General features: G+C 39.4%; 2 long non-coding RNA genes across 3 annotated transcripts; both read left to right on the top strand.

Annotated features, from left to right (window-relative positions):
• Positions 1–288: 288 nt before the first annotated feature.
• Positions 289–4601, top strand: LOC124699580. 2 transcript variants are annotated; one of them, XR_007001443.1, is made up of 8 exons: positions 289–746; positions 1104–1344; positions 1713–1797; positions 1910–1991; positions 2150–2236; positions 3021–3056; positions 3136–3254; positions 4333–4601. It is a non-coding gene; the product is annotated as an uncharacterized LOC124699580 (long non-coding RNA). The 2 variants fall into 2 exon arrangements; XR_007001444.1 differs by lacking the exon at positions 289–746 and adding an exon at positions 756–956.
• Positions 4602–5906: 1305 nt separating this feature from the next.
• LOC124699579 lies at positions 5907–7156 on the top strand. The gene is made up of 3 exons (XR_007001442.1): positions 5907–5985; positions 6113–6468; positions 6644–7156. It is a non-coding gene; the product is annotated as an uncharacterized LOC124699579 (long non-coding RNA).
• Positions 7157–7442: the final 286 nt, after the last annotated feature.

The following is a 7442-nucleotide window of genomic DNA, read 5'->3' as shown; positions in this document are numbered from 1 at the left end:
CGACGGTCGGCCACTCCGCACGATGGTGTACGATGGCACGGCGGCGGAGCCAAGCGCCACAGCCTCCGGCCCCGAGCTCTCTGCCTCGACTCACCGCCTCCCCTGCTCACCGGAGGAGGAGGCCGAACCATCCACGATTCCGGCGTCATCGTCCTCGTGGGCGTCGTCGCGCGGGAAGGAGGCATCCTTGCCGCAGGTGGAGCTCCTGCGGCCGAGGTGGCTGCAGCAGCGCCGCCTCGCTCTCGCGGAGCACGAGCCGCCGGGATGAGCCGCAGGCCGCCGCTTGGGCCGCCACCGCGCGAGGACCAGCAGCGCTCGTCAGGGCGGTGGAGCATGGTGCAGCCATCGTGCTCGTACATCTCAGGCATCTCTCTCCATGAGAAGCCCCATGGATGCTCTCTCGTTTGTCATCTCTTTTTACTCAGATTCTATTTTATCTATGCTCGGAAGGTGTTTGACATAATTCATGCAAGGGCAATATTGATCTATTTCATATCTTTACTCTATTGATTGCTCAATAATTTCGTTCTTCTCTGTAAAAATAGCTCTAGTGCATTCCAAGCTTTTGCATAAATACTGTACACTTGGTATTCCATTGCATTTCCTGGTCGTCCTAGTCCTCTACAGAACTGATTGATGCCCTGAGGGATATTTTTTTGTTTCAGCATATATACTTCAGTCCATATGTGCATTATTTATTCCTTGGTGTTTTGACATGACGCTGGATGGTGTCGAGCAGTTTCAAGGTGCACCCGAGCTTCTTCTACTGTTATTCTGTTATTGATGCCACCTCGTGAGATTTGTCCAACTCCACTTTGTTTGGTCCATATATACGATGTATTCATGGATTGGGATAAATATTTCCTGCTTTTCTGGACACGGTTTGGTGTTTCTCATCTGAACATGGATTTAGTATGTGCCCTTCTGCATCCAAGCATACCACTCTGTTCTCACAGGTTATATTTTTGTATTGAAATATACTTCATCACCAAATACTATGGCAGTAGGCTGGTTTTGAGTTATAAAAGGTTCCAATTGTTTTATTTGCTCAATAAGGCGTATGCTTCATAAAATAAAATAAAATCCTTATTTGTTTTGTCCAGGAATGGCACTCTCGACAAGGTCGATGACATGCTAGCATTGGAAACGCAAGTTTAAGTATTTATTTATTATCTTCAGAACTTAAACTCGGCTTTGATGGTACAATACTGAAGTGTTTGATGGATCGTGGATTCGATTTAATTGATGCAAGCTCCGTGCAATATGGTCCTTGGGATTTTTAGTGATGGCCATTATATTGTGCCAGCATTGTGGCTATATCCTGTGCCTGTTTTGATCAACATGGTATAGAGTTATTGGCATTTTTCTTGTCTTTTGAGTTATCTTGTTTGAAAAATTATCCAACTAAGATTATGCAGAAGGAGCAGCTCTGATTTATTAATTCATGTACTCCAAATATTTATCTAAAGTATTTCATATTTGGAAATTTAGTGAAAGCATTTTCTCCACTATTTTGTAATTGGTCACAGGGTGCCATACAAATTCCATTGCATCTGCAGTCATTCTTTCTTGACATCACTCAATTAGCTCTACGAAAATGCAAAATTTTCATTTACCTAACCTACGGTTAAATTTCTTAATTTATTTTGTCAAGCAATGGCAATTTGTTACCGCTTTAAATTTTTTTAAACAAGCTCATTTTGATTTGTAAGGTGGATAAAGGGTTCCTGTTATTTTACAACTAACAGTGGCAAAACTATTTAGGAAGGTGTACATGACCCTTGCAGCTCTATTCAGGTAGGGAAAGACATTGAAGCAAAACAGCAATAAGAAAATGTATCTGAGATGTATCTTATACCTAGAGGGAGTGCGCATACCTGAAATTTAATACTTTAAATTTAAATTGCAGGTCGTATGACAAGGGTGCCAATGGTATATTGTCTGACATGTCGAGCCTTCTGTTCTACAGGAAACCCAATTGTTTATTTCCAGTAAGCTTGCTTCTCTTCTTTACACCTCTTCTTAATACATGATTGACCATTCGTTCTTATTGGATTACAAGGTATCTGCTTGTGTTATTCATATTAGATTCCAGTTTGTTATGGACTCATCCATTGCTAAGTATCAACCCATATTTCTTCTTAAACAGAAACAGAAGCTTCTACCTGTTGTTGCTTAACACGTAGACAGTGAAACATCAAGCACCATAATTTTAGCAAGCTTCGTGCAGGCTATGGTCAGTGTTGAATATCTTTTTTTTCCTTGTGCCTAATAGTTGATATAATCTCTTTAGCTTATTCAAGATGGAAAGTAGGTTAGTGAGGTGAGAGCTCCTGATTTTGGATAGAGAATTCTAGCTTATAGGATATTGTTGTCCTTGTACAGGCTTAAGCAAGTCAATTCCAAATAGATATTACCCCTAGCTATATCCTTATATAGTTATCAGATAATTGCATTCACCTTGGTTTTAAATTTTACACTTTCCTGGGATTTGGTCATAACTAAAGAACTTGGAATGTATCTTGAACTTTAAGCATGATCACATGCTCGGTGCTTTGAGGAAAGGTAAAGCATTTTGTTGGTGCTAAATTGCATTTTTTCCAGGCCTTGCGAAACTAAACTTCTTAATAGCACAACAAATACCAGCTTCCTAAAAAGTATAAATTGTGAAAGTTTGAATCTGCATCTCTGTTTCTAATTAAAAAGGTGGTTTTTGTTGGCTCTTTGTAGGCTTGTAGGGATAGTGACGTTCACGTTGCGTGAGTAATGTTGTTCTTTGTCATAAAAGTGACACTGCTAATTTGATTGTTGGCATGGACCTTTTAGAAACTGTCTAAATCGACTAAATCGATGCTTATAAGCTAATTCATCTTAGAGCTAGCTTTCATAAATGCTCAAATATGTGTTATAGGAAGTTGCATATGTTGTTCAGTGTTCACTCTCCTTGCATCAATATTTATGTGGTTGAATGGAAATGCACTTCGGTTACGGAATATAATGATGACACATCTTTGATGCAGCTAGAGATAATAAAGCAATTGGAGAGAGCTAAGCAGGTTACACGCTTATCTCTCTAAATTTTCATTTTAACAGATCCGATGTGCAACTGAGCAAAGTTCTTCTGAATGTGATTAGGAACACATACATGAATGACTAACAGAACTTTATGGTGGTATCGTTGTTCTCAAGGTTACGGTGAATCCAGGATAATGTGTTTCTTTTCAGTTGTACCAAATATTCATCCTCTCCTTCAGGTAAAAAGTATCCCCTTGTTTGTACCTGTATTTCACAGAATCTCATTTCTTTCCTTCTGGTTAAAAATAGTCTGTATAAAAGTTTTGGCAGATCTACTTTACCATTTTTGTACTTGGATTAAGGAACCATTTACTGCAGTTTTTGATGTTTGGTATTCAACTCTTAAAATGGCGTGGTGTGTGCCTTCTCACTGAACTGTAAGGTTTTTTTTATTTTACATGTTTCTAGGCTGTACATAGCGTATTCAGCATTTCCGGTTGCAATTGTATTTTCAGAATTAGGCTTGCTAATTCGCTTCCACAATCCGCACACTCTTGGGTGTGTAATCAATCTGTATGAATTTTGGCTTACTGATTTTGTAGATCTTTGATTTCACAAATCTATGATTTTGCCACTGTTCTTTGTGGCGAGGAAAACTTTGATATATTTAGTATATGCGATACGCTTTTGTGACCTATGCTGATTCAAATATTGTGTTAATCATTCATAGGCGTAGGCAGCTGAAAGCTCTAGCGGACGGGATAATGCAAAAAAGAAGAAGACTTGAATTAGAAACGGTTACAATATTTGAAATGATCTGCATATCTCTTTGTATGTGCTGTTCGGTATACTTATGCCTATAGATGGTTTGGGTTTATCACGTGAGGAAGTTGTTAGATCTGTATGGCTTATCATCTGCTTGCCATAGGTTGCGATTTAGCACTGATTACTTCTTGGTTTGCTTTTTAGTAGTGTTGCTGAGAGGAGAGGCGACACAAACCATTGGTAGTTGTTTGCTTCATGTTATATACGTACCGGGATCTGAGGATAGTGTTCCTCCCTTTTCTGTGATCATCTACATATGATGCAACAGCTGTCTTTGCATCTCCACTGGGTGGTGGTTACACCATTTCGTATGTGAATGCTTTTGGCTAATGCTACTATCCGTTGCTTAGTTATTTAGTGTATTCTGTCATGTGGTGTGTTTTCTAAGGAGAAAAATGTATATTCCTGGTTTACCACTACTCTGCTCTTCTTTTATTATTAGGACTATAAGAATAATATTGACATTTTTCCACCAATACATGAGTTGCCCAGGATCGTGCACCAAGGCGCACCACTAAATAACTAAGCATATGCCGCCAGCCTCCAGCGGGGTGCGGAAGAAGGTGGGCGCGAAGGGGCGGAGCAGGTGCGTGTACTAGAGGAAGGAGCGGCGGCGCGGTCAAGGCCGTCGTCCCCGACCTGTCCTTGACCATCACGGTTGTCCTCGACCTCCTCAACCAGCATGAGCAAGCGGAGTGGCCTAACCGTCGCCCAGAGGAGCATCTGGTGCCCGTCTGGAGCTCTTCCCTTCGACTTCGTGGCCTGCTTTGCCTCTTTGTTGTCACCGAGGACGCCCGGCAGTGGCACAACAGGCTCTTCTTCAAAGAAGACCATCAGGTTCTCTCTCTCTCAAATGTACGGGGAAAATGTTTGTCAAGATCCGTTTTTGTCTGTGCTTACAAGGTGCTTGAAAAGAATTTTAGCATATTTCTTTTTGTGAATAAAGCTCCCGGAATTATCCTTCTTATGCTTTATGATTCAATGTTCAGTTTGCATTACACTTATTTTGACAATATAATTCTCATTTCTTGTCCTTCCACCTATTCCATTTTTAGGTTTATCTTTAATGAAGATAAGAAAAAAATGATTACTTCTCCTGCTACCATTCTGAATAGATTTGTACTTTCCTTTTCACTCTTCTCTTTGTTTGTTGCCTCCCACAAGAAAGTTTTATATATAATAAAAACTAGAAACTAATACCGGTAGTTCCATCCTATAATGTACATATGTAGAAAGTTGGACACTTTCACATGCACTTGAAGAAACTTGGTTGCCCATTTCTCCACTTTTTGTACGAATCATTTATATAAACCAATACCGTTTGTTTGCAGCCTCTTAGTCTCCATGCATTGGAAAGTCATGCCTTATGTTGCAGTTTAACAGGTGGTTCTAACCCATGCAACTCAACTATAGGCGTCAGATTTAGTGTTTTTGAACTGCGATCCACGATAACGAAATAAAGCTGTGGATCTAGGAAACTGAATTACATTGCATAGATGAATTGGATTTATTTCAAGCTAAACATTTTGAATGCACTAACCCTTGTTGTATAAATTTCCTTCATTGCAGTGCATGCATGACTTCCCTTGTTGCATGCATGATTTCCCAGTAGGATATGTAGAACATTTAAGGGAGCACTGAGCCAACAATTTCACAGCCAGGGATAATGTCACCATGCTCCAACAGGCCCTTGTTTCTAGGAGGTACATATTCTTATCCTTTATTTTAATGCTTGCCTGGTTCAGAAGTCGGGCATATTTTCTTTTTATGGTTGATGTTTCAGTTGTGTTATGTTGGTGTGATCCATTTATATTTATCTAATCAGGAGGAGCAAAAATAGTTCATGCTAGTGCTAAATGTTTCTCTAAATATTTGTATTTTGACCAGGCTTGAGTGATTGCTGAAAATGAGTCAATGAGTATGTGGGACTAGTAGCGCGCTCTTCAGCGTAGGGGAGCACACACCGAGACAGATTCATCATCATCGCGTCAGAGGCAGAGGGTACGGAGGATCGTAGGTCTCATCTCTCTCGGAGGATCAAATCTCTCTCTCTCTCTCTCTCTCTCTCTCTCTCTCTCTCTCTCACCAGCAATTCCCTTCCAGCCAGACTTGGCCTCCTCCAGCCCCGCACTGCCCCTCGCACATGTATGATTTTCAACACCTTTAATCTATAAAATACATGTATCCTCTTTTCTCATTGGTTCAGATATATTCTGAATATAATATCTTCCGTTGTGACCATGTTTTAGTTTGATATATATACATATTGCAGCAACGATGATGATCTGGATGCACATTGCAAGGAGGCCTCAAATTATTTTTTACTGCACTATAGTAGATGAGCTAAGTATATCATGTAGTTATGTCTGTAAACCATGTTCTATACATGATTTAGCTTTCCATATTCAACTCCCCAAAAAGTAAAAGCTCAGCTTTATTCGATTATTTTCTTATGTTTAATGCATCAATTTTCTTTGCAGTACAACTATAAGGTCTTCTTGTAGGTCTGATCACGACAAATGAATGCGATTGGTTAATGTTACATTTAGTTCCGATGTCCTGGCCAAGTCATGCCATTAGGATGTCCAGGCATATATGACAAAAAACTTCCTCTTCGATCTGAAATGGGTAATTATAACAGTTTCCATTTGTTGTTTCCTTTTCTCACACTTTTCAGCTTGTTGTGATCCAAAAATACTGCTGATATTTTTAGACAATGCATTCTTCCAACCCATGTATGTTTTTAGACAAATAATATATGCCAATGTTAATTTTCGGCTGATGGTATTTCCTAATATCTTAGTTTATCCAGAAGGGAGTTGTGTTGGCTGGTGGTTGTTGATACAAGAATGTGGAACTCTATAGGCTTCACATCACAGAAGGCATGCTAATGCATTTGCATTAGTGGTCTACTATTGCGCTTTGCCACTTTCTTCTTATCATTCGTTAGTTATGGTTTCAAGCTGCTCAAGTATGATGTTGAGCATGAGCATGCTCTGATGCTTGAGTGGTTGATACCATCAGGGCATAAATCCGATGGATGGACTCTCCAGCAATCCCATGAGATGGACATGTGAGCTGCATTTGACCGTTGATTGTTGATCTTTGTCAAAAACCCAAACTGAAACCCTATAACAGTTAATTCATATGGTTAGAGTTAACTTTTCGATGCCTTGAAAATCATGTAATTACTTTAATTTTGAAAGTGTGCATGACAAGCATGGCACTGTATTATATGTACAGGTAGAATGCTAAGAATTATAGTAGAAAATTAGATTTTAGTAGTTAAGTTAAAGTTCATTGAAATATGTTAACGAGACGGGCAGGAAAGTGTCTACTGTGCTGCAATAGTCGTGCAACTTATGTGGATGTTTCTTTCGCCATTTTTTCTTTGCTTCCATTTTGAACTGTCGTCTGTGTTTTTCACTTTCTTAGTCATAACATATTGAGTCCCAGATCCAGGAGATCCTAAAAAAAAATCCAGCATACATCATAAGGACAAAATATATTGGTTCCAATAACTAAGAGTAAGATATTCAGAAGTTATGCAAATTTTTATCTTAATTGCTTCCATTAAAAGCTAAAAAATGCATTCTCATATT

The sequence above is a fragment of the Lolium rigidum genome, chromosome 3 (assembly GCF_022539505.1).
Source record: "Lolium rigidum isolate FL_2022 chromosome 3, APGP_CSIRO_Lrig_0.1, whole genome shotgun sequence".
In the NCBI taxonomy this organism is placed as follows: Eukaryota; Viridiplantae; Streptophyta; class Magnoliopsida; order Poales; family Poaceae; genus Lolium; species Lolium rigidum.
Note: the sequence above shows the minus strand (reverse complement) of the source record. Positions and strands in the feature narration are given on the sequence as shown.